General features: G+C 42.9%; 1 protein-coding gene across 24 annotated transcripts in view; it reads left to right on the forward strand.

Annotated features, from left to right (window-relative positions):
* The window catches only part of NRXN3 (neurexin 3), a 1,774,064-nt gene that overhangs the window by 134,365 nt on the left and 1,613,201 nt on the right, over window positions 1–26,498 (forward strand). The window contains exon 1 of one of the 24 annotated variants that reach the window (XM_070469710.1): window positions 180–186. The exons of the other annotated variants lie outside the window; for them this stretch is intronic. The gene's annotated coding sequence lies outside the window, so the exon portion shown is untranslated. Of the gene's footprint in view, window positions 1–179; window positions 187–26,498 lie in introns of those variants that run through there. 24 annotated transcript variants of the gene reach the window in all.

The raw sequence follows: 26,498 nt of genomic DNA on the forward strand, positions 1-26,498 counted from the left end.
CCTTCTCAAGGTGGTACTGCTGTGCCATTGCTGCCGTGGGTTTGTTACGTGTGTTACATCTCTCTGTGTCTGCAGCGTGCTGATGTTTTACTCTCCCTGCTCTCTCTCTCTCTCTCGCCGCCTCCATGGTGGACACCATGCTTCCTCTACTTAATTGGACCTTCATTTCTGTAGGTAGAAGTAAAGGTAGAGATCATTTTGTTTTTATCGTTGTAACTATCAATTTGCCTTCTGAAATATTCATATACCCACGGGAAATTGTTGATTCTGATGAATACAGTCCAGATTATAATGGTGTTTTTAACAACAACTACACACACAAAAAAAAGAAATCCAGGGCTCCTTTTCCTTCAAAGCATTTCATGATTGATGGTTCGGGATTGCTCTGAGCTGGCCTGCCTTCCTCTAAATCCAGAATGAGCCATCCCATCATAATGTGCTGTTTCTATCTGCTTCTGCTTGTGCACTGTGGGGAAGATATATTTTCTTAACTCAGAGTATTCTAAGATCCCTCCAGTAAATGTATTGAGGGCACAGGGAAGATGCGAAATGACCTGCCAATGTTTTCATGACCTGGGAATAACTGAATTCAGGGTGATAGATGAGAATGGGGAGAGGATTGGTGAATGACTGGAAATTGTGTAAAATTTGAAATTTGGGGAATATCTGTGGCACTTTTATCTCCTGTATTTTGGGGGGAATGAAAGTTTTCTGACTGGGTGTGATGAGCTCAGAATGGTGGGACTAGGGGTGTGGAAGAATACAGGAATCCATTGACAGTGGATCCAGTGATAATCCATGACGTCATGAGGAGAAAGTGGAGAGACAACGCTGGATTTTAACTTAGCAAGTCCACCTTTTGCGGGGTGAGCTGGGAAAGGGAGGGGTGCTAAGTCGGTGTACTTACTCCAGTGCTCTGACATGACTTTCACTGCTTCACACCTTTGGGTACCGCAGTTCACTCGTCCACTCCTAATCAAAGCTGTCAGAGACCTGAGTCCAGAGAACCCAGCTCACCAGCTCAAATTGGATTAGCTGCTCAGAACTGAAGGGAGAGGCTAATTGATAAATTATAAATATGTATTTGCATTCAGTTCTCCTCTTTCCCTTCCTGACTCTCTAGCCCCTATCTCTCTGCAGGCATGCACCGCTGCTTCCTGTAAAGATTGACAAATAACAGAAGTAGGGAATGTGAGTTCCGGTGTGAGGATGTTGCAGAAAGATGGGGCTGATAAGATACTGAAAATGTTAATTTGATGACTAGTCTGTGAACTGGCCATCTCTCATTTGAATTTCATGCCTCACTGGATTTTTTTAAAAGTTATGTACAGTTACCTTGGAAGCAGTTCAGTCCTTTTGTTTTGGGGTTGGTTGATTGCCTATTTCTTTTCTGCTAATCACACGTGGATTTAGTCTCAGAAATCTGCTCTGGGGAACCCTACCCTCTTTTGAGCTTAAGGAGGTGGGAAAGGGGGACAAGGAAGAGGAATAATGATTGAAAGGTTATATCTAGCCACCCCCTCCGCTTCTCTACTCACTATACTCAGCCAGAGTCTTCTAGTGATCTCTGCACAGGCAAAGTGACCACTCTGTGCCCAGGACACAACCTTTGTGAAGCATGTCCTGTGTCACCTGCCCCTCCTCCCACTGGCCTCTAGGAGAATACATTAGGGTCAGCTGTCTCCCCCAACCCATGCACCGCTCTCCTTTTCTTTCCCTAATCGCCTAAAACAGGGGTCCCCAACCTCTGGGACCTAATGCCTGATGATCTAAGGCAGAGCTGATGTAATAATAATAGAAATAAAGTGCAAGATAAATGTAATACACTTGGATTATCCCAAACCATCCCCCCACTCCACCCCGTGCAGTCTGTGGAAGCATTGTCTTCCATGAAACCTGCCCCTGGTGCCCAAAAGGTTGGGGAATACTGCCCTAAAACATCCCATGAGACAGATGTCTATACTGTTTTTAAATTTTGCACATGGATATTGCACATGGATTGAAGGTGGGAGGAGAAGGGGGTGACAGAGGATGAGATGGTTGGATGGCATCACCAACTCAATAGACATGAGTTTGAGTAAGCTTCGGGAGTTGGTGATGGACAGGGAGGCCTGTGTGCTGCAGTCCATGAGGTTGCAAAGAGTCGGACACGACTGAGTGACTGAATTGAACTGATCTTTCTCTGGCCCCTGCTGCTAGCACTGATCATTTCCTGTGTGCCAGCCATTGTGCCACGAGCTTTAGACACCTTGCCACCGTAAATCCTTGCAACTGTCTTATGAGGTAGATGATGGTTATCTTAGCTATATGGGCAAGTAGAACAAGGCTCAGAGAACTAAATAACTTAAGTCAGATGGCTGTAAGTGGCAATGAAACTCAGAATCTGAGTACCTAGCCACTGCTTTATATGGCTTCTTTTTGATCCAAGGATGACCTCCACAGACTTGCCTCTCAACTACCTCCCTGGCACCAGCCTGGCTTATGTTCCAACTGGCCACTTTGTGTTCGTTCTTCATAACATGTGTCCATAGAAATGTTCTGTCACCTCAATATTTCAAGTCAACCTTGGCACCATCTGGCCACAAACCAGATTCCCTAATTTTGTTAATGGTTTCCCCATCTTCCTTATCACCTGGGCTTGAAATCAGCAATTGCTTTTTTTTTTCCCCATCTTGAACTTTCCTATTTCCAGCTGATGTTAAGAGAGCTTGTTGAGATTCTTTTTTAGCATGTCTCTTGCATCTCTATTTGACACACTAGTTCGGTTCCCAGTTAGCCCTTATTGGATTGTTGCCCTAACCTAATTAATCTTTGTTCTACCCTAGTCTGTCCAGTAACTGAGAACTGCTTAAGTTCTGCTGTCCTCCATATGGAGTTCAGGATTAACTCTCTCACTTTCAAAGTCGTCCCTAATATGGCCTTGTTTACCTTTAACCTGCTAATCTTTGATGCAAAATTGTTGCCAAATATAGTGAACCAAGTAATCATACTGGACCTTTCCTTGTCTCTTAGTTTTATTTATTTTTTCCTCTCTTCTATAAGAGCTCCTCCTCTCCTATTTCTGCTCATTGAAATCACACGTAGATTTTATTTCCAGTTGATGTTACGAATGTTCTGTATACTTAGATTTGCTAAGCTCTGTTTAGATATGAGCTCTCCTTCCACATATCTAATATCTTATACTAAACTTATTTGGAAATTGGACTCCTCCATTTAACTAGATCGCAAGTATGTTGAAGACAAACATATTCATTTTTTAATGTCCAGATGGGTCCAGCCTAGGAGGTTATACTGTGAACAGACTCAAAATCTCTAATCCCTGTTATCCTGCTGTCAGTCATCTTCCTAAAAGTGAAAATAAAGCAAAATTAAAATTAAATCGGATCATGTAGCTCATCTCCTCAGAAGCTTTTGGTGGATTCTTGTTGTATAATTGTCAACGTGCCTTCCCAGCTTTATTTTCTGCAATAACATAGCCTGCTCTGCACTCCCACCCCCGCCAGGCCCCCAGTCTCCTAAAGTCAACAGCTCACTCTGCCTGAATCCACACTACGGTTTCGGCCTCAGGCTTTCACTCAAGCTCTGGTCTCTTTCCTGAATGGCCTCGGTTCACCCTTCTCTCCCTTATCTCCCTTTAAAGCTCAAGCTTCCGAGGCCCCCCAGACTTTGTGTTTCTGTTACAAAGTAGCTGCCCCGAGTCAGACTTCCTGTGTGTCAGTTATCCCATCCCGAAAGAGCTTTGTACCCTGTACTGCAGACAGCTCAGTACTGTGTCCACAACTGTGGACAGAGCCGTGGCCTTTCCATTACCCTCTTGCCCACCAAGAGAGTGAAGGAGCCCTGGCGCGTCATAGCGTGGGGCCAGGCCTTGGCTCTGTGTGTGCAAAGGACATCAGAATAAATGTGGGAGAGTTCTTTGGACTTTTTCTCAGGAGTTTCTCAGAGAAGAGAATGCCTCAGATTTTGTCATGGTTTTAAAGCTGAGTGATGAAGCAGTGAACGTGTAGTGGAAAGAATTGTGAAGTTAAATCTACAAACTGGAGCAGGATGTTTGTGCCAACACTACTCGCCACATGCAGGAGGTTCCTGGGCTGCACTGGGCCGAAAGCAAATGTGACTTGAGCTAGAACTAGCTGATGGAAGTTCTTCAGCAACCTTGGTCAGCTTTTTGGACTTGATTTTGACTGTCTTTGTTTAAATGTTTAGAGTGTGTTTTAGCCTCTATCCCTCTTTACTTTTTAGTTTGGGGATTGCCTATCCTGGGTTAGATTGCCAAACACTTCCCTTGAAACTGAACTTGGAATAGGTGTAGTAGATTCAAATGCTTACAGGGGCTTGACAGGTATTTTCAAAGAGCAGATCGTATGGTAAGCACAGTCCTAGTGTAAGATGAACAGGAGGGAGTGGTGGGGATTGTGGCAAATTGAAAATCACAAATCCTGTCGAGTCTTTATTCTGCTCCAGCCGATTGCTGCTCTGCAAGAATGCGTGCCCACTGTCCCCCGAGCCCCAGGATAAGCCAGCGTAGATTTTATAAAAACGTCAGCTCGTGGCATCTTTCTCTCTCTCTCTGTGTATAGATGGGTGTATGCATACACACATACATTCACATGCGCCAAAGGATTTGACCTTGACTTGCTTTTGACCTTTGACATGAGGGGAAAAGAGAAATAAAATACCCCTCCGAAGTTTTTTCCTGAACGTCAGTCGTGGGAGGTGTCTGGCCAGCATGCTTGATTAATTTTCTCTCCTCCCGTAGCAGTGGTCAGGGCACCAGGAATAAATCCTGCCCTTAACACTGCTGCCAGGGAGCCTGATCCATTTTGGGGGGAAGTTGGTTTTATAGAGTGGCGTGGGCATGGGTAGGGAGGGTGTGGAGAAGGCCAAGAACGGCCAAGAAAAGTGTGTCACTGACACCTTCAGCAATTGCCAAGAACCAGCACAGTTTGTAAATAGTAATAGTGACTATAGGATATTTTATTCCTTTTTCCTCTTTCTCTACAGAGCTTCTTATCTACTAGACTAGGTGATGTTGACCCTAAGATTTACTTTAATCCATCAGAATTTAGAGACCCCTTCCAATTTATTCACATGTATTTTTTCCCTGTAGATTTGATCATTGGCTTTTTAATGCTGAAGTAATCAAAACTGGCCAGACTGGAAAGAGATAATCAAGCTACATGAACTTGAACATGATTTCATGTAGATTATATTTTGCTGTTAATAACATTTAAAAAGCTGATTTCAGGAGCTGAGGCCCTTCTTGTTCCTGCTAGGGCTCAAGAGCCCTGCAAGTAAGTTACTATTTGATAGCCAACTGTTTATGCAAATTGGTAAATGCAATGCCAGCTACTAATTATGAAAATAAACTCATCTGTGCTCTATAAATATCTAATTATAATAAAATAGGGCAATATTATATTTCCATCTCTTGCCTCGTCTGTTTCTCATCCACCACTGATTTGTCCTCTTGACAGTGAATAACATCACTTTGTTTTTAAAAGAAGCTTGCTTTTCATGTTTTTTTTTTCTTCTTCTTCTGATGTTTTGAAAGTCTTCAAGGGGGGGAAATAGGTTTATTTTAAATAGAAGAAGTAAAATTGCCTGATTTTAGCAACTCTGTGTTTTTGACAGTGATGTCTAAAATGGTACTTTAAAATATGAAGAGGGCTTTTTCCCTCCTTCCATGTTTAGAAATTTTCATTGGACGCTGAAGAATTTTTTAAGAGCAGTTGTTACTTGGAGCATTTTTTTAAATGGATAAATGTGAACAGATTTATTAATAAATTGTACAATGGATTAATGAAATGCTTCAATTCTACTCCAATTGGCATTATATGTAAAGGAAAATGTTTCTCAGATTTCTAATCAACATTTCTATTTCTTCCTTCTCAATTATCAATTTGGATTTCGTGTTTATGCATAGATTTTGTATCTGTGTATATATCATAAAACACTTTCTCCTTAAAGATGAATGGTTATCTACATTCTTGTATAGAATTTTGCTTATCAAGGCAAGTTGGTTAATCTTAGATGGCATAGAATTTTCAACTGAAAATCTGTGTGTGTACACATACAAACCTATAAGCCTAACTTTGATCATATCTACAGGATGTTTTTTAAAATTTATTATCTTTATGACTCATCTCATTTATAAAGAATTCAAGCATTTCCTTATGTGCTTAGGCTTGTATATGCTGTGGTCTATTTTTCAGGTGTGCAGGGCAGTGTATGTACATCTGGGTGTAAGTACAATTGACCCAAATATTTACTAATAGGTTTATTATACATAGCTTTCATTTGTAGAGTACTAAAAGTAATTTATTCCCGTGTTATATGCATCTGAATTTAGCATATTGTCTACCTTAACATTTGAAAAGCAGTGGTTAGTCAGCATTCCACAATAGATAGAGTGCCAATGGGCCAGGTCAATTGCTAGCTATTAAATACATAAGGCTGACCAGGGAAATATGGGCCCTGCCCTCTGATATCTTGCTAATAGACAACAGAGTTAGAAAATGGCTTTCAAGTGTAGCAACCACCTCTCCTTCTAAAGCCTTGAATAAACTCTGTTTTCAGTGTGTTATATATGTAGTCTTAAAATAATTTTGTTTATCTTAAAGGGAAACTGTCAGGTGACAACTGAGTTGACTCATCCGCCTTTTAACTTCTCAGAGTGAGAAAACAGAACTTGCTTTGTATATGAAAAAGTTGGCATTTTTCATTTATTTATTTATCTTTATTGGATGATAGAGTACATAGTGTAAATAAACACATCAGGTCCATGCTCTTAAGCATACAGCTTAAGTATTTTTGACATATAGATATATATATATTACCCATATTAATTTTGTCTAGACTGAGATATACGATGTGTACATCATCCCATAAGTTTCTGTCCTACCACTTTATATCACTTATTTTTAATGAATAAAGTTTATTCTCCTTACTCCCTTTAAAACTGTATCCATGTAGTAATCAGCAGGCAGTCTCCAGGTTGCTTTAATTTCCATTAACAAGGATTAACCTTGCAAGACAAGGAGGCATTGTGGCTTTCCCTGTGTGTAAATAAAGGCAGAAACGTTGCCCTCTGGTGAGGTGGAGCTTTGCCCTGTTTTTGATGATACGCAGGTTTCCTCTGCACAAAGAGAATATCTAATTGATATCATTGGGGTTTTTCTCTTTTTTTCCTAAGGCATTTAGTGGTGAATAGAACCGCAGAGGTAGAAAAGACCATATGCTTTGTAAAAAGCCAGAGTAATAGCACTTTTTGATGGACGTCTGATTTTTAGAAGTGCCACATCTTTCATTAAAATTTACATATAAAGTAAGGGCAGGCGCGGTGACATGAAAGCTAATGCAACTTGCCCATCCTGACATAATAACAATCACAAGAAACTGGAGATCCCAGATGGCTGCTTGGCCTTTGCCACCCTTTTAATAAGCTACTAACTGCTAATTATTTCACTCTTTTGGGCAAGTTAATTTACTGTTGACTCTTAAAGAGATACTGCTCTTTTTTTCTCCCCCCACGCTGCACAAAACAAGTCCTTTTACCTGGAGCTGTGACAAGTGCTTCCGTGCAGGCTGGAAGCTTTCCAGCCAGTTGGACCAATAATGGCAAGCACTGGTGTGGAAAATGTCACTGAGTAAACAATATTTTCTCGGATCCTTTGAATATAGGGCATTTAAAAAATTCATTTGTCTCAGAATCCATTGTGTGCGCCTGTGTATGTGTGCATGTGTAAGCGTGTGACAGCAGCCAGTACAGGGAGAGAGATCCGAAATTTGGAGCCTGTTTAAGAGTGAAAGAACAGCTGCCTTTTAAATGGTTGCTAATTCTGACAATTAATGCTGTTTTGTGAGTGTGTGATTTTCTGTGATAGCCGTTAGGAGGGATGATGGTGTGTAATAGCTCATTTCCTCAGCTTTATGGTAATGTGGCACAGCAAAGAACAGAGAACTGAAAGAAGGCCAGGCCCCACAAGCTCGGGAGCCCTTTTAAGTGAAAAGCCTGCAAGACATGCTTTTCGTCTGTACTTGGACTTCCTTAGGATGCTTTTATATTTTAGCACAGACGCAGATTCCTGAATGAATGATGTGCAAGCGGGCTTGGATGCATCAGGAGCGAGTGTTTGGAAAAGAACCTTGTTTGCAATGAGCTGTCTGACAATCAAAATATTTACTTAAAGATAAGCTAATGACTGTTACTTGCAAATGCCGGCAGATCCATTATTGAAATGCGAGTCAGTATTTTGGCTTGGTACTATCCAAAAATAAATCTCCATCCTCAAATACTAGTGCTTGTGTGTGTGGGTGTGTGACTCTTCTCCCCAAAGTGAAAGGTGTATCAAAGGTCAGAAAATCTCTCAACCCATTTTCTTGAAATATTTGAACTGAATTTAGTGTATTACTGTGACCAGTTGCTGCTTGTTGCTAAGAATCAGTGAGTAGCTTAACATATTCATTGAAAACACGCGTTCTTGAATTACTGGTGACATCTCTGAGCATGAACTGACAATGTGAGTTTCATAGTCCAATATGTCTATGTTGTTGTTTTTAGTCGCTGAATTGTGCCGGTCTCTTTTGCAACCCTGTGGATGACTGTAGCCCACCAGGTTCCTCTGTCCATGGGATTTTTCAGGGAGGAATATTGGAGTGGGTTGCTATTTCCTTCTCCAGGGGAACTTCTCGAACCAGGGATCAAACCTGCATCTCCTGCATTAGCAGGTAGATTCTTTACCACTGAGCCACCTGAGAAAGAATATATCTATAGTGACTAGCATTTTACACAGTTGATTGGAGAACTGTGGAACTCAATCAATACTAACCATTTGCTTATTGTTTAAGTCTGAAGGAACTAGAGATGTTTTAAAATGTTATATTTCTTCAAAACTAATCACCTGGTTTCAAAATAGCCCCAAGGAAAACCCAAGTGTGTGTGAATTGGGGGAAATTTTGGTCTTTCAAAATCTTGATATTATATAGTGTGTTCGTCCAGATTGCCATTTGCCAAAAGAATTTTGAGAAATGCCAATGGTGTTTCAAGAAAAAAAAAAAGGTATGGGAAAAATAAATTCTCAAAACACAGGTTTAAAACAAAGTTAAGCAGGTTTTTTACTTTAGGACTTCTCAGAGTCTTTGTTAGGACAATTCAAAATTTGAATCTCTATGAAAGGAAATGTATTTTTCAAAGTTACCCAAATTTATTAGACATGAACTTCTTTTTTGTGATTTACATTTTGGATGAGGATAGCTAGAATTAAAGCAAATTTTCAGCTGAAAAACTTTGGGAAAGTCCCTTCTGTGTCGAAAATGAAAAACTATAATGTGTCTAAATTTTGAAAGAGGATTTTGGATTTCCTTCACCCCAGATTCCTGTTAAACTACACTTTCTATTTGGATTTGGAATAGTTTTTTGGATGGGTTGGCTTCAATAGAAAAAATATTGTTTCCTGGTAAAATGCATAACACAGATGTTGAAACAACTGCAGTTTTAAAAACAGTAGTCTTGTTAAAGCACTCCCAGTTTGTATTACCTAAGTACTCTAACGGGTATCCATATAGTGTGTGTAAACAATGCTTCTGATAATGGCTTGCTTCACTCTGGGAAGAGCTGATCTCAGCAGAAGATGGGAAAATTTCTAGGAACTTTAAGTCTTATTTGCTTTGAAATTTGGAGCAGGTTAACAGTAACTGTGGTTATTTCTCTACTGTATAGCTGAAGTCATTCATCTTATGTCTCTGAGAGTTTGGCTATCAATAGTTTTTTTTTTTTTTTCTTCCCCAGACAGTGAACATGTAAGTGAAAGAAATTCTTTCTGGTAAGAATTACTTGTATTTTATTTGGAAATCATTGGCTTAGCTGAGGATCTTGTGGTCAGTCACTGCAAGGCTGAGGACTCGGTCCTGTTTACGTGCTGTCATTATGAAGTGGCTGCCATTGATCCGTCTGTAGTAGACCATTTGCCTGGGGCTGTTAATCTGGCCATGCGGATGTAGTTTGCTGAGACATTCATATGCTCCTTCATTCCCCCAAGTGACCAATAATGGGCATTTACAGATGCATTGGCCAAAACTGTTATAAGTGAGATTCCCAGTTTTAAACTAATTGATCCATGTGGCAATTAAGCCACACCAAATAATCAGGTGTGAATAATGTCAGCACTATGGAGCAGAAAGAGCACGGAGATGACTGTGAGGAAACCTCATTCAGGGTGCTGAGGAAGAAAACATGGTAGATTAAAGCACTGATGTTAGTGCTTGACACTTAAATTATATAAATTCGCTAAGCCTCATACCCTAATAAGTAAAATGGAAACAATAATATTACCTACTTGGGAGGGCATTTAGACAATATATAGAAAAGGCTTATGCTAGAGTTTGGACCTAGCATAAGTAAGTGTTTGTTATCATAAACATTAGTTATCATCATAAATACATCTTGTTAGTGTCACCAAGGGTCTGGGAACTTTGAAAAATTAATCTTTTTGATCTTCTAATCTTTACCTGTAAAATGCCTATTTGGTAGGTTTGTTCTGGTTAGTAATTGATATTATGCAAGTAAAAGTGCTGTGCAAATTAAAATGGACTACATTAAGGACTTAGTAGTCCATGAGAATAAATACAAGCTCCACAAAATCAGGAGCAGTATCTGTGGTGTTCAATATAGCATATTCAGGGCTTATAGCAGTGCCTGCCTCAGAGTGGAAATGACTCACTGTTTGTTGAACGGGCACTAGGAATCACTGAGCTGATAATGCTGAGCAGAGTCCAGTACCAGGAGTTCAGTACCAGAATTTCAGTTCAGTTCAATCCCTCAGTTGTATCTGACTCTTTGCAACCCCATGGACTGTAGCATGCCAGGCTTCCCTGTTCATCACCAACTCCTGGAGTTTACCCAAACTCATGTCCATTGAGTTGATGATGCTATCCAAATATCTCATCCTCTGTCATCCCCTTCTCCTTCCACCTTCAATCTTTCCCAGCATCAGGGTCTTTTCCAGTGAGTCAGTTCTTTGCATCAGGTGGCCAAAGTATTGGTGTTTCAGCCTTAGCATCAGTCCTTCCAATGAATATTCAAGACTGATTTCCTTTAGGATGGACTGGTTGGATTGTCTTGCAGTCCAAGGGACTCTCAAGAGTCTTCTCCAACACCACAGTTCAAAAGCATCAATTCTTTGGTGCTCAGCTTTCTTTATAGTCCAACTCTCACATCCATACATGACTACTGGAAAAACCATAGCTTTGACCAGATGGACCTTTGTTGGTAAAGTAATGTCTTTACTTTTTAATATGCTGTCTAGGTTGGTCATAGCTTTTCTTCCAAGGAGCAAACGTCTTTTAATTTCATGGCTGAAGTCACCATCTGCAGTGATTTTGGAGCCCAAGAAAATAAAGTCCCTCACTGTTTCCATTGTTTCCCCATCCATTTGCCATGAAGTGATTGGACCAGATGCCTTGATCTTAGTTTTCTGAATGTTGAGCTTTAAGCCCACTTTTTCACTCCTCTTTCACTTTCATCAAGGGTCTCTTCAGTTCCTCTTCGTTTTTTGCCATAAGGGTGGTGTCATCTGAATATCTGAGGTTATTGATATTTCTCCCAGCAATCTTGATTCCAGCTTGTGCTTCATCCAGCCCAGCATTTCACATGCTGTAGTCTACACATAAGTTAAATAAGCACAGTGACAATATGCAGCCTTGATGCACTCCTTTCCCAGTTTGGAGCCAGTCCATTGTTCCATGTCCAGTTCTAACTGTTGCTTCTTGACCTGCATACAGATTCAGGAGGCAGGTCAGGTGGTCTGGTATTCCCATCTCTTTCAGAATTTTCCAAAGTTTGTGGTGATCCACACAGTCAAAACTTTTAGCATAGTCAATAAAGCAGAATTAGATGTTTTTCTGGAACTCTCTTGCTTTTTCAATGATCCAGTGGATGTTAGCAATTTGATCTCTGGTTCCTCTGCCTTTTCTAAATCCAGCTTGAACATCTGGAAGTTCATGGCTCATGTACTGTTGAAGCCTTGCTTGGAGAATTTTGAGCATTACTCTGCTAGTGTGTGAGATGAGTGCAATTGTGTGGTAGTTTGAGCATTCTTTGGCATTGCCTTTCTTTGGGGTTGGAATAAAAACAGACCTTTTCCAGTCTTGTGGCCACTCCTGAGTCTTCCAAATTTGCTGGTATATTGAGTGCAGCACTTTCAGAGCATCATCTTTTAGGATTTGAAAGAGCTCAACTGGAATTCCATCACCTCCACTAGATTTGTTCGTAGTGATGCTTCCTAAGGCCCACTTGACTTTACATTCCAGAATGTCTGGCTCTAGGTGAGTGACCACACCATTGTGATTATCTGGGTCATGAAGATCTTTTTTTGTATAGTTTTTCTGTGTATTCTTGCCAGCTCTTCTTAATATCTCCTGCTTTTGTTAGGTCCATACCATTTCTGTTCTTTATTGTGCTCATCTTTGCATGAAATGTTTCCTTGGTGTCTCTAATTTTCTTGAAGATATTTCTAGTCTTTCTCAGTCTGTTGTTTTTCTCTATTTCTTTGCATTGATTGCTGAGGAAGGCTTTTTTTTTTTAATCTTGCCTTGCTATTCTTTGGAACTCTGCATTCAAATGGGTATACCTTTCCTTTTCTCTTTTGCCTTTAGCTTCTCTTCTTTTTTCAGCTATTTGTAAGGCCTCCTCAGACAACCATTTTACCTTTTTGCATTTCTTTTTCTTGGGGATGGTCTTGATCACAGCCTCCCTCACGAACCTCCTTCCATAGTTCTTCAGGCACTCTATCAGATTTAATCCCTTGACGCTATTTGAATTAGTACCATGGACAGCTCCAACCCTACACTTGATACTATTCTACTTTCAGTAGGAGGTCCTTGGGCACCTCCATTGCAAAGTGGAACCATTGCCTCTTCCTTCAGAACTTCCTATATTAGGGAAAAAAAAAAGTAATACTGTTAAAGCCTGATTGTTCTTTAAATCTTCAGTGGATGTGCTTGCTCTTTTCTTTGCATATAGGGATTTCCTTATGTTAGTTGATAAAGCTATCTGAATGATAAAGAAAACAAAAACATTTAGCTGACAGATATTTAAAAAAAAAAAAAAAAGCTGATTTACTTCCCTAAATTTTAGAAGCATATAATTTCAGAGTTGAAAGGGAACTTAAAATCCGTATAGTCCTTCCTACTGTAATTTTGTGAATGACAAAACATGCTGAGAAGGCATAGGTGCTGTTTGTTGCTATACTGATTGTTCATAGTGCTGTTGGGATTGGCCAGAAATTCTGACTCCTAGAGCTGTTTTCTTTCCCCTCCCATGAAGTTGACTCTAAGATGCCACCAAGTTATCCTAGTCATCTTCATGCATGAGTGGCATTTGTTTCAGATCCTGCATTGGCTGCTGAGATTATTATCAATAATGCTATGCAAGGAAGATTGTGGAGATATCAGAGTACACCCATACTAAGCAAGGTTGTCTCTTAAATTACTTGACTGCCCTAAGAACTGATGCAACCCTAGTCTTTGAAGTTGTCAGTAAATCACTCTGTCTTTCAGGATTCTGTAATGCTTTATACCACTTATGGACTTGCCCTGTCAACTGCTTCATCTTGGCTGAAGTCAGATGGTGACACCAGTTGACTTAAAAAAGCTTTTGTACTCATTTTTTTTTTTTTTTTACTGTTCCCATGTTGGCAGTTTATAACAGAGTATATGCCTGTGAGGAAATCCACTTGGGACTAATTTTCAAACTGTTACTTAATAATTTTCCACTTCCTTTCTTCCTTTAAGAATAGTTTAGTAATTTTAGTTACAATTTTTTTTAAACTAAAAAGGAAAAAATTTTTTTTTCTCAAGTAAGAATGTATTTGTCTTTGTCGATATCATGTCTTTGTTTTCTTTTAAAAATGAATTTCTCCTTTGGTGTTAGCCATGTATCTGATGGGTTGTTTAGGACCCTTCCATGAGGCAACTTTGGGGGGTGCTGATCAGTGCCTGAAATCAGCTCTTAAATTGTCACAAAATTGCCTTCCTTCAGACTGCGTTGCTCACAAGGGCTCTCAAGTGTCAAAGTTGTTTGGAGAGCTGGATATATCAAATGCATGAGCACCAAGCTTTTTTTTCCAGGATAGAATAAATAAATGTGTTTTCTCCTTTGTGCTCAGCTTTGATAGTGATTTGTTAAAAGGCAAAAAGAAAGGCCATGATATTAAATATTTACAAGAGTGATTTAGTTGTATTATCTTGTGCTCTGCATCTTTGTTTAATGGTGAGATCAGCTACTGTTGAAATAGAGGCCATTAAGCCAGTGGTAGTGTGAAGGTCACTTCCTAGGCAAGGTTAAAGTAATTTGTGGAGAATAATGATTTTTGTCAACTTTCCAGATCCCTTCCTGTTTTGGTCAGCTTTCCTCCAAAAATCATAGGAACAATTACACTTGAGAATTTACAGGCTCACTTTCTCCTTTGCATCCGTTCTGCCCTTTCTGGCCAACCGGCTAGCTGCAAGTCTTTTGTTCATTTTTTATTTCATCCATTTAGTGGACAGAGACAGGTCTATTCTCCCTGGAGATGAGTGGTTGTTTTTCCATTTACTGGTTCTTCTGTCAGTCTTTGCTTGGCAGTTTGTTTTAGAGGTAAAGATCAGTGCCTTTTCTTTCTTGGCAATAGTTTCTCCTGTCTGAAATGATTCTTACATTTCTCTACCAATTCCTCTTCGACCTAAAGCAAAGATTTTCTTTTCTAGTTTATTTCTCATTTCACTTTAAAGAAGTCTCTGAATGAATACATGGCATTATCACCATTTACACTGACAAGAAAACAGAAGTCCAAGCTTACAAACTAGTTACAGAACTACAGTTGACCCTTGCACATCATGGGTTTGAACTGTGGAATCCATTTACATGTGGATTTTTTTTTTTCAAGTGTTGGGGACAGGATAAAACAGAGAGATACAGCAAAGTCATGGTGTGTATTAGGGTAGGCTAACTGCTGTAACAATAATTTCTGAATCCCAGTGGCTTAATACTGACAAAAGTTTCTCATTTATATCAGAATTCAGTGCAAATTAGTGGGTGGTGCAGGGGGGAATCTGCTCCACACAGACATTCAGGCACTTCCTGTGGCTTTGTCATTTTCTAGAACCTTGTCCTTCACTGGAGTCAACTGGCAGATGGAGAGAGATGGGATGATGAGATGATACAGAAATGGAGAGAGAGAAAGAGAGGAACTTGAAGGATTTTTTTAAAGGGTCAAGCCTGGAAGTAATGTGTGGCACTTACTGTTGGCCAGAACTCAATCACTTGATCCCATCTAGTTGCAAAAGAGGCTGGTGGATGTAATTTAGCTGTGTGCCCAGCAGGAAAGGGAAAGGGGTTCTGTGGATACTGTGTGAGTCCCTGCCCCAGTGGGTGAGCTGTGTTCTGTTCTTAACATCATCTGTGCCATGCCTGTTAGCCTTCTTCAGTTTTCCTTTGTTCAGACACACAAACCAACAAAATGCCTCCATGATTTCTATAAGTTAGTGGGTTCCTGTTCATTCCTTTTTCTATAATACATACACAATTTTTGTTTTAAATAAAACCCTACAAAGTTACAATAATGTCTCTCAAATTCATAAGAACCACTCAGGCAACTTGCGAAGCTAAAGTCTCTTGGTTTTATTTGGACCACAGAATCTGCAGGCCTACATTATTCTTAAGATCAGGCAAATTTGAGACACACAGTGTTATACCAAATTCCAAGGAATATAGCAAACCATAAAGGAAGTATATGAGACTTTACTAAAAGTATTTTGCAGTATTTTATGTAGTTTAAAACAGGTTTCACATTTATCTAAGTTTTTAAACCTATTCATTATACATGAATTTTTGTTGTAATTTTTGTTTTAAGGGGTTTAATTTTGAGTTGGCATCCCTAAACCAAAAGCTAGAAGTGTGGTTGAAATCTTAGCCTGAGTTGATAGTGGGGCCAAATGCATGATTCACAGGGTTTTTTTTTTTTTTTTATTCTGATCACTGGATAGGAATATCTCGGCATGTTTTTCTCCCTCTGTTTATCACCTAACAAGGGATACCCTCGGTTAAGAGAATTCTCGTGCTACATTAAGACAATAGATAGGAGCCTGTTTTCGGTAGACCTGCTTATTTTCTGTGTCTGACTTGTGTACAGTTAAATGATGACAACCCATTTTAACTTTTAGATGTGTGTTATTTCATTCCACGTGCGGGAGCCGTATAAACCATGATATTGTGAAATGCACCCCTTTTCTGTGGAGCTGTGCCTTTATTCCTCATAGAGAGTGGTTGGCCACATTGCACTTCTAGAATGAGTGTCGGAGTGTGGATAATTCTGGGCTTGTGATTTTTTCTTTCTCCCATTTTATCTGCCTCTTTCTGTGTCTTTGTGTGTGAGTCTATGATTACTATTGAGTTTTTCCCCTAAATGGCAGCAATTATCTCACAGGTGGAGGGCTTAGGAAAGAGCTGAGAGAATTGCGCTGGGATTAGAATAAGGCTCCCCCCCTCCCCTGCTTTAAATATAGTGAAGGAGGAAATAGAGTCTTGGAGGGCAAAGGCAGAGCTGGGGGGAGGGGTGGACAATTTGCTTCTGATATTTAAATCCCTAGATGGAGGGGATAGGACATTCCTGATGAAAGAAAGCAGAATTGAAAACCACTGGTCTGGGGTTATTGTTCTGTAGAGCTGGGGATGGAGAAAGGCGAGGCAGCCACATTTCTGTTCCTAGCCAACCTCTTCATCTAAGAGATTTTATTTATTTATTTATTTATTTGATCTGACAATTTATTTGGAGAGGAAGAAGGGAGCCAGGAGGGTCTAATATATGCTCAGACCAAGAGAGTTTTCATGAGACATTATCTTCCTTCCCAGCCAGAAATGATTTATTCACCTGATATGTCAGTTAGGATGCTTTCAGCTGCAAATAACAGAACTTTGAGCTCAACTGCCTTAAACAACAAAGGGAATTTATGGGCTCAGTTCTTGAAAAGTGTAGTAACTCAAATAATATGACCAAGAACTGGTGTCTCACTTCACCCTTTTTTTTTTTTTTTTGGCTTTGCTTTCTGGGTGTTGGCTTCATTCTTGGCAGACTGCTGCCTCTGGGATCCTGACACGGCTGATGGCCATTTCCGGGACGACCTGCTTCTTGATTCCTGTAAATAAAGAAGAGTAACTTTCTTCCTCTAGCAGTTCAACAAAAATCCTGGAGTTTCAAGCCAGTTGGACCACATAAGTCACATGTTTATTTCTGAGCCCATCACTGTAATCAGAGTGATCATAGGGATTGAATTTGCTGGTGTCTTAGGCCTGACTCACATGCTCAATTCCAGAACTGACAGGAAGAGTTGGCTTTTCCTGTAGCACATGGGATTCAGGGGGATTCTGGATATTCCATCCCAAATTTTGTGAATAGGGGAGTGGAAGAAGAAGCCTGCTTTTGCTCCTGGATAAAATTTCAAAATCAGAAGCCAAACCCAATTAAGTCCTTAATCAAAAAATCAGGAAACTGGATGTGTTTCTTTCACCCTCACCATCTGGCTGTCAAGTGGTCCTATCTAATGAGGAGGGGATGTCAATGGGGGTGTGTGTACCAGCAGAGGCTCCATTTGGAAGCAAAGATCTGGGAGAGGAAACCACTGGTGACCTGGCATTGGGTAATCCAGATGTCAGCATTTTGGGATCTTGATGTGAAAAGAGTCAGGAAAGATGTCCACGGGAATGGAGTGAATGCTAGGCCCAACTTGCTCCAGGAGATACTGATCTGGTGGAATCTTTTCCTCCTGCTTTGATCTCAGACCTCTGCTTAGGTCACCTGTCGTGGATTGCTATTGATGGATTGCTGAGTGAGAAAGCCCTCTAGTCTCACGTGTGTTTTCAGTAGAGTGGCTCTCAGTAAATATCTCTTTCTCAAATGCCTTGTCTCATCCACGGAGTCTTTCTCTTTAACTGCTGCTTAATCAACTGCTGCCCCCATAGCACACTGACCTAGTTCTTAGCCACACATTTTGTCTAGGTTTTTGAGGCAGTGCCTCTTCAGTGTGACTGCTGGCATTAGCGCCACCTTGACCTGGGACCACTGTTCTCATCACCTGCCTGACACCCCACCGTAGCAGGGACTTTTGGTCAAAGTGAGCTGCCAGTGTGGCAAGCAAAACAGAATGAGTCTTGAGGTGCTGTAGCTGGATGGACCTGGTTATTATGGTCTCCAAACCAAGCACCATGAGGGCAAAGCCCCCTCTTTAATGTGCTGCTGCCGCTCGTAACAAGGTTGTACTTGACCTTCCTCAAGCTTCTTTCTAGGCCAGTGCTTCTCACAAATTAATGTGCATGTACGTCATCTGGACATCTCATTAAAATTCAGGTTCCAGTTGTGGAGGCTGGTGGTCGGGATGGAGACTGAGATGCTGCACTTCTAACAAGCTACCAGGAGACAGAGGCCCATGATACTGCCGGTGTGTGGATCATAGTTTGGAGGAGCAAGTCTTTAAGGTCATCACCTTGAGTGATCTTGCAAGTGAGACCATCTGGTTCTCTGATAAGCCTGGATGCAAAGGAGGAGAGCAGCACTCCTTTGGAAGTAGAGGGGAGACCTGGGACTTAAATTCCTAGAAATCATTTGTTATCTTCAGGCACCTGAGCAGGTGACTGATAAAACTCAAGCCTTCTCATCCTCCTTGGGTGATAGAGGTGGAGTGATAATCTTGGGCTCTGTCTCCTGGTGTGATGGGGTATGATATTGGCTTATCTCCCAGGAGCTTAGGGAACAGTCAATCATGGCATTTGTGATCGGTATACAGGTGCTGTTTCATCTGTCCCACAAGTCGAGGGACATGGGGGGATAGTATATAATTCAATCTCCAGCATATTCCACTTCTTGTGCCTAAAGGAATATGTATCAAGTCACCTCCCAGACTTTGCACAAACTCCCGTTCTATGCTGATTGTAATTATCCACAGGAAAGAACATCACATGTGTCTCAGTCTCAAGTCCCGCTCCCTTGCCCAAATTCCCAGGAGTTCCCCTTACACACGAGTGGTGGCCGTGGGTCTGCATTCTTGCCAGTGGGGGGCTGAGGCTGCAACCCCACACATGGGCTGTCCTCTGGATATGATCTGTCAAGCCTGTTCCACAAATGCAGTCTTCTGTTGCCTGTGTTCGGCCTTACTTGATCTCACTCTGCCTGCGTCCTGTCTGTATAATCCCCCAGTAGGAATCAGGTCTAAACAAAACGTAAAGGAGAAATATGTGCGAAATAGAATCTGACAGTATAACAAGCAGGATGCTTAGCTGTCCAGTTGACTCCATTGCTTTATTTGGACTAGAGGGAGGAGGGAAAAAGCTGCCGGAGGAGCAAAAGTGAATTCGGAGGCTCTTATTTCACAACTGGTTGCTTGTGCCTGCGTTGGCTAACAGATTTATGATGAAGCTTGGCTCCGATTTTCAGCTGGCAGTTGCCTGGGTTCAGGTGTTTACCTGGTGTCTCCAGGGCTGCTGCATAACCAGCTGTAAGTGGAGCTAGTTATTCAGCCTGCTCGGAGAAAGGTTACAGCGCGGGTCTTCAGGCTTCCCTGGGGGCTAATCCAGCCGCAGGAGAGTCAGAGAAAACACACACCACGTGGGTGGAAGGGGGAGCCCTCGCCGGGATTTTGGTGGTTATTATAGTTACGAATGAAACTGTTTGAAACTTAAATCTGAATTTTGGCAGCAGGAGGAGAAACATGGATGGAAATGAATTATGTATTCCATTACTGGGGTCCCGGAAGCGTGGAGTGGGTGTTAATCTCCTTCACACAGGAGCCTCTGGGCAGCTTGAGGTCGTCCGTGTAAGATCTGACCTTATCTGCTCCTGGCCAGACACCTCGGCTTCGATTAATTTGCCTTGAGAATAATCCAAATAAGACCCTTTACCTTGCTGTTCATATTTACCTAGCATGTGGTCAGAGGAACCGAAAGTGCTTGCACCTGTGATTTCTTTTAATTATGTAATTTCCAGGAGGTCTGGAAGGGAGAGGAAGAAGCAGGCAAGAGGCAGCTCACACTGGGTGCTGGGGCCGCGGTGTGGGTTTCCCTGTGACATGCTCCAGCTGAAGCTGCACAGTAACCCTGGGACGGCGCTTCTGGTGTTCCCAGGTCACTGATGGGAGTGTAAAGAGATTCAGCATCTCACCTAAGGTCACCCAGCTCTGAATTATCCTTCCTGGGACTCAAGTCCAAGCTGGTGTTGCACCCCCACCTTGCCTTCTTTCCGCTGCCCTAAGGTGTCAGATACAGTGAAGACATTTAAAAACTTTCCCCAGGCTGGGAAGGGATAATCAGAGAGTTTAGGAGTTTCAAACCACCAGTAAAGACGTTTCCAACCAAACCCATTTCCCCATAATTCACAGCCCCCTCTGCCACTCCACCCCGGTCTCTGTTTCCTTCTGTGTTCATAAATATTTGTATGTGCAAATTCTATTTTCCTTTCCCCTGCTTTTTCTTTTCTTCTTCTTTTTTTTTTTTTTTTGTGAGCACAATGAGTTTTATTAAAAGTTCCCCTCAAGGCTGTCTGTTAGATTTAGCTTATTCTTGTTGATAAAACATTTCTGAGACAGCTGCCTAAAGGAAGGCATGGCAGATCTAGGTGCCTTGTACATTTCTGTCCGCAGTCATCAAGGCAGGGAAGCTGGTTTGATGGTAGAGAGATGGGGAGGAGAGCCCCGACATACTTCTTCCCCCCATAATTTTGAAGTTGCAAGGTGTCTGAGCCAGTGCAGACAGAGGTGTGCATTTGACGGGCTTTGTGCCTTCATGGTTTCCACGGGTTTCAAAGCATCGCTTGTTCCTCTTCTCAATCCATTTGCTCAGTGTCAGAGATTTGCGGATCATGATGCTGGATAACAAAGAGTTGCCTACCTAAAGGTACCCGAGCACGGATAGAACAGCTCTCTGAAGGCACGTCAGGGAGGGGCTTTCAGTCCATACTTTCTGCTTTTGACTAGTCACCTTCTTCACTGAACTTAAGTTCAAACTCCGGTTTCTTCCACACTACTCTTTCCTTTTCACCACATTCCCTCAATCCGTACAGCAGCCTTCCTTAATTGGCTCCTGCATTCCCCTTTAATACAAGCTGAAACTCTTAATCGAGCCTCCACAGGTTATTAGGGGCTGAGTAGATAGCATGAGTCACCCGCTCCACTATTCTTGCCTGGAGAATCCCACGGACAGAGGAGCCTGGTGGGCTACAGTCCATGGGGTCGCAAAGAGTTGGACATGACTGAGCGACTAAGCACACAGCCCAGATAGCATGAATAAGACAGGCCTGGCCCTTGCTTCTGAACACTTACAGTTTGGAGGGGAAGACAGCTGTCACATGCGTAACTGCACAAGCCGTGGACGTTGGGGAAAAAGCACTGCCGAGTGAGTGCACGAGGGAGGTGGCGCAGGGTTGCCCTTGCTGGCTCCTGGAGAGGAGTGATCATTTCCCTGGACTTCAGCTCTGCTGGAACATGCAACTCTAGAGTCCTCCTCCTTGCCCTGTTACTATGCAGTAAGGCACTCCGGAGCCCGGGCGTTCCAGCAGCCATATTGCCTTATATCATGTAGCCTTATTAAATTTCTCTTTGTTCTCTGGTTGTCTCTGTTGTGTTGCCGGCCTTGATATACGATCTTTTGTACGAGCGCAAATAAATCTTCCCTAAACTCTGGACTCCAGATGTCACGGTCCCAATGAAACTTTTTCTGTCTCCCACCCGCCCCCACCACCGTGATAGGATATCCTTACAGGATAATGTCCAGGCTCCTTAGTTGGGCACTCAGTAAGCCACAGTTTGGCCTAACCTCAGCTCCCTTCCCGTGTATGAAACCCTTTGCCAGAAGCAGGACCTGCTAACTCAGGACCCTTCCGCATCCCAGGTGCAGTGTTTTCTCTGGGACTCTGCTCATTTGCTTCCCCTTTAGCTTCCATAACTTCTCCCCAGCTCTGGCCATCTGTGGGAGTTTTAGTTCAAATTTCAGTCCCTCTGGCACTCTTTCTCTGACCGTCTCAGCTCTTCAGAATGCCATCGTGCTTTCCAGAACCACAAACAGATCACTTACCCTGTATTGTCCCTGTCTATAGTTTATCTCTCTCTCTCTCTTCATGTCTCCCCGACCTATCCAAACTGTCAGAGCCTAGGCACCTTCTTTTCTGTTCCTTGTGATGTGGTCACCATGGTGCCGCTACAGATACAGGCTTGATGCTTATAGGGTGGTAGGTTGGCTGTATCTGATTAACTGGTGTTGCACAGAGTTTCTTACAGTGGCAGGCATGAACACACAGCCAGCAAATGGGGGATAGATGGAAAAAAATTAGACATGAATTTTCAATTGTTATATCTTCCCAAATCGCAGCCCAACATCTTTTTTTTAAAGTAATTTTTAAGATTTTATTTATTTATTCATCTTAAGCTGTACTGGGTCTTCATTGCTACATGGGCTTTTCTCTAGCTGTCGTTAGTTGAGGCTACTCTCTAGGTGCTGTGCCCTGACTTCTCATTGAGCTGGGTTCTCCTGTTGGAGAAGTTGTGGCTCCTGGCTGTGGACACAGGCTCAATAACTGTGGCGCACAGGCTTAGTTGAGATCTTCCTGGACCAAAGCTTGAACCTGTGTCTCCGGCACTGGCAAGCAGATTCTTTACCACCAGGGAAGCCCTCAACCTAATGTCTTACAAAAAGTCGGAGTGAACATTTTGGCCAACCCAGTACCGAGTAGATTTAGCACTTTAGATTTATTGCTTCCTTTTTCTAGAGGAAGAGGCACGGTGGCTTTGTTGTTCGGTCGCTCAGTCGTGTCCGACTCTTTGCCACCCCACGAACTGCAGCTCGACAGGCTTCCCTGTCCTTCACCTCGGGGATGCAGAACCTGGGAGTGGGGGTGAAAGAGAAAAGCAACGCTGAAGGAGGTGAGTCAGAAAGGAACGGAGTGAGCCCACATCACAGGCCCCAGGAGCCCAGGTTAGCGTCCTGGCTGCGCTGCTCTCTGGGTAACCTGGATGAGGCGCACCCAGACCCTGCTCTGTAGAGGGCCGTTAGGACCCTGCCTTGCCTGCTCCTGGTCTCTCGGGAGATCAGATGAGAGCAATTTGTAGACCGTAAGGTGCACTGTGAATGGAAAGGAGGGTTGTTACTATAAACGGCATCGTCATCACTTATCGTCTGAATCCTCCCAAAGCCACACTGCGGCAGGGGCATGGATCGATGGAGAAGCCTTTGTGACTGGAGGGGAGAGGCCAGACTGGAAGGAGCCTGTGGTCAGCTGCGGCAGGCCCCGCATCTGTGCAAACGTTCTCCTGACCGGGAGGGGTTCCCCCAGGCCCGTGAAGGTGAAGAAGGGTAAGGTGTGTCAGCCCTGACCTTGCCTGTGATAGGCACAAATGGGGTGTCACCACGGTTGCAATGGAGAGGTCCTGGAGGTCAGTGTGAGCCACAGAACTGGCTGCAGACCTGGGCTGTGGTCCCCTCTCCTCACTTGCCAACCGTGACTATTACATTCTAGAAAGGTGGGATTAGCCAATCAAATGCCAGAGACTGAGTGCTTTATGGTCATGATCTCACTCCATCCCGGATACAAGTGAGGGGACAGGTTCAGGGGTGTTAATAGAGCAGCTCACGGGAACCAGCCAAGTGAAAAACAGGAGCTGGGGTTGGATCTCAGGTCTCTGCCAACGCCGAACGCTTAACCACTATGCTCTGCTGACTTTAACCTCTGGGAACCTCGGTCTTGCCATCTGTACCCTGGGGATAACGATATCTACCTAGCTCACTGCATGTGTGTGAGGATATGGTGAGTGACTGGATATGGAAGGACTGCATGCTCTGCATGTAGATGATATGCATGGATATTCCCTGAGTATCCAGGATACACCTGGCATTCCTTTGGGTCTGGGATAATAAGGTAGCCAGGGCATCAGCTCGGACTGAGGGACCTTCTAGTCATAATCTCTTAACAGATGGACCTGCCAGAAAGTGGGAAGGGAAGGGAAAAATGTAGCCATCTTAGAACAATTGTGTTTTCAGAAAGGAAAAAGCCTTGTTAATGGGTAACCATTGCCCTCTAAATCCACCTTCATTCCCATGTAAAATACCAAAATCAGATGAAGAGATTTAACCAATGTGGGCAATTTACAAAGACAGTTAAACAGAGAAAAGTGAAGAGAGTGCATTTATAAAAGAAAGAATCATGTCAGGACATTTTGATCAGTATAAAAAAGCAAGTCCCAGTTCTCGGAGGTGAGAAGTATGAAGTGGATGTAATATATCTAGATTTTAGTAAAATCACTTGAAGGAGAAATGGCCTGAAATCTTGCCTGAGAAATTAAATCAAATTGGCCAGGGAGGAAGCTGTGCCATTCAGAATGAGAACTGGATGGGAGGGAAACGGGGGTATGGTGATAAATGACCATAGCTTTCTGGGTATGATGGGGTCAGGTGAAAAGACCCAATTTAGCCATCAACACTTAATGATCTGGAAGAACGACTAAGCTCCTGGTAATGACGTTCATACATGATGCTAAATTGGGAGGTGTCACTGTGATGGTTTGTGGAAGGAAGCACAGAATAAGGGGATGGCAGTCAAGGTCAGGAGGCCACTGCGATGCAGGCTGGAAAAATGGGGGCGGATGCAGACAAGGACAAGTGGAGGGAATTTCCTGGAGGACAATCTGCAAATGTTAAAAATACATATGCTACTATTACTAAGTCGCTTCAGTCGTGTCCGACTCTGTGCGACCCCATAGACGGCAGCCCACCAGGCTCCCCCGTCCCTGGGATTCTCAAGGCAGGAACACTGGAGTGGGTTGCCATTTCCTTCTCCAGTGTGTGAAAGTGAAATTGAAAGTGAAGTCGCTCAGTCGTGTCCGACTCTTAGCGACCCCATGCACTGCAGCCTACCAGGCTCCTCCCTCCATGGGATTTTCCAGGCGAGAGTACTGGAGTGGGGTGCCATTGCCTTCTCCAAAAAATACACACACACACATATATATCTAGTAACATCAGGACAGGAATGAGAGCTGGAGCTCCCTCTCATATCCTCCCATGATTTAGGCTGAACATGAGCTTAAATCATACAGGAGCTGCATCACAGAGGAGGTATGTTGGGGATCAGCAAGGTACCTGAGCCATGGTGGGTATTTTAACAGCCGTGATCTGCCAGGTTGAGTCCCGTCCTTCCTCTGTGATGTGATGGACTTAAAGTAAAAAGAGCATACTTTCAGGCATCCAGATTTTTTTTCAAACTCTGCTATGGTGGTGGTGGTGGTGGTGTAGTCGCTAAGTCATGTCCGACTCTTGCAACCCCATGGACTGTAGCCTGCTGGGTTCCTCTGTCCATGGGATTCTGCAGGCAAGAACACTGGAGTGGGTTGCCATTTCCTTCTCCAAAACTCTGCTACAGGTGACCTTGAATGAATCAAGGTCTTTGTTGAGTCAAGTCAAGTCAAGTCAAGTCTTACCTCTTTGTTCCTGTTTTCACACCTACAAACATCTGGGGATGAACCTGACCATCTCTGAGGCCCCTTCTAGCTCAAAAAGTCCACGAGTCTATACAAAAATACAAAGTGAGTTGGGCTTTGTATTGTTTAAGCTGCCAGGTTTGAAGCATATTTTCTTAACACATATCACTCTGCAGACCTATCTCTACCAGCAGTTGCTGCCCATGGGTAAGCTCACTCATACACTCTTAGCACCGAGCTTCTTGGATCCCAGAAACTCTTCTGTCCCCTTAGTCCTGGGTAAACCGGGATGGTTGGTCAGCCTACTCATGGAATAATTGTCCGACTGTAGGAGTGTTGGATGACAGTGTAAATACACATCTGCAGGAACTGAGTAGTTCTGTTGAACCACAGGAAGCATCCTTAGGAAGCCATTCAACATTTTTCATGGGGCATTATCTTAGCTTGGGCTGCTGTCATAAAATTCCATCAACTGGGTGGCTCAAAGAATAGAAATTTATGTCTCACATTCTGAAGATGGGGAAGTCCAAGATCAAGGTGCGAGTCGATTCCGCTCCTGGGGAGGAGTCTCCTGGCTTGCAGATGGCTGCCTTCTTGCTGTGTCTTCACACGGTAGCGACAGAGATCATTCCTGTCTCTTCATATAGTGGTTCTACTCGCATGAATTAATAACCTCACAAAGGTGAAGTGAAGTTGCTAAGTCATGTCCGACTCTTTGTGACCCCGTGGACTGTAGCCTACCAGGCTCCTCCGTCCATGGGATTTTCCAGGCAGGAGTACTGGAGTGGGTTGCTATCTCCTTCTCCAGGGGATCTGCCCAACCCAGGAATCGAACCCGATTCTCCTGCACTGTAGGCAGACGCTTTATCATCTGAGCCACCAGGGAACCTCCCAAAGGCCTTGCTTTCAAATGTCTTCACGTGGGGGTTAAGGCTGACTATGATTTAGTGGAAGGGAACACAGTCAGTCAGTCCATAGCGAGGTGGGCTGACCAAAGTTATGTCAGCAGGAGA

Source organism: Odocoileus virginianus, chromosome 6 (assembly GCF_023699985.2).
Source record: "Odocoileus virginianus isolate 20LAN1187 ecotype Illinois chromosome 6, Ovbor_1.2, whole genome shotgun sequence".
Classification (NCBI taxonomy): domain Eukaryota; kingdom Metazoa; phylum Chordata; class Mammalia; order Artiodactyla; family Cervidae; genus Odocoileus; species Odocoileus virginianus.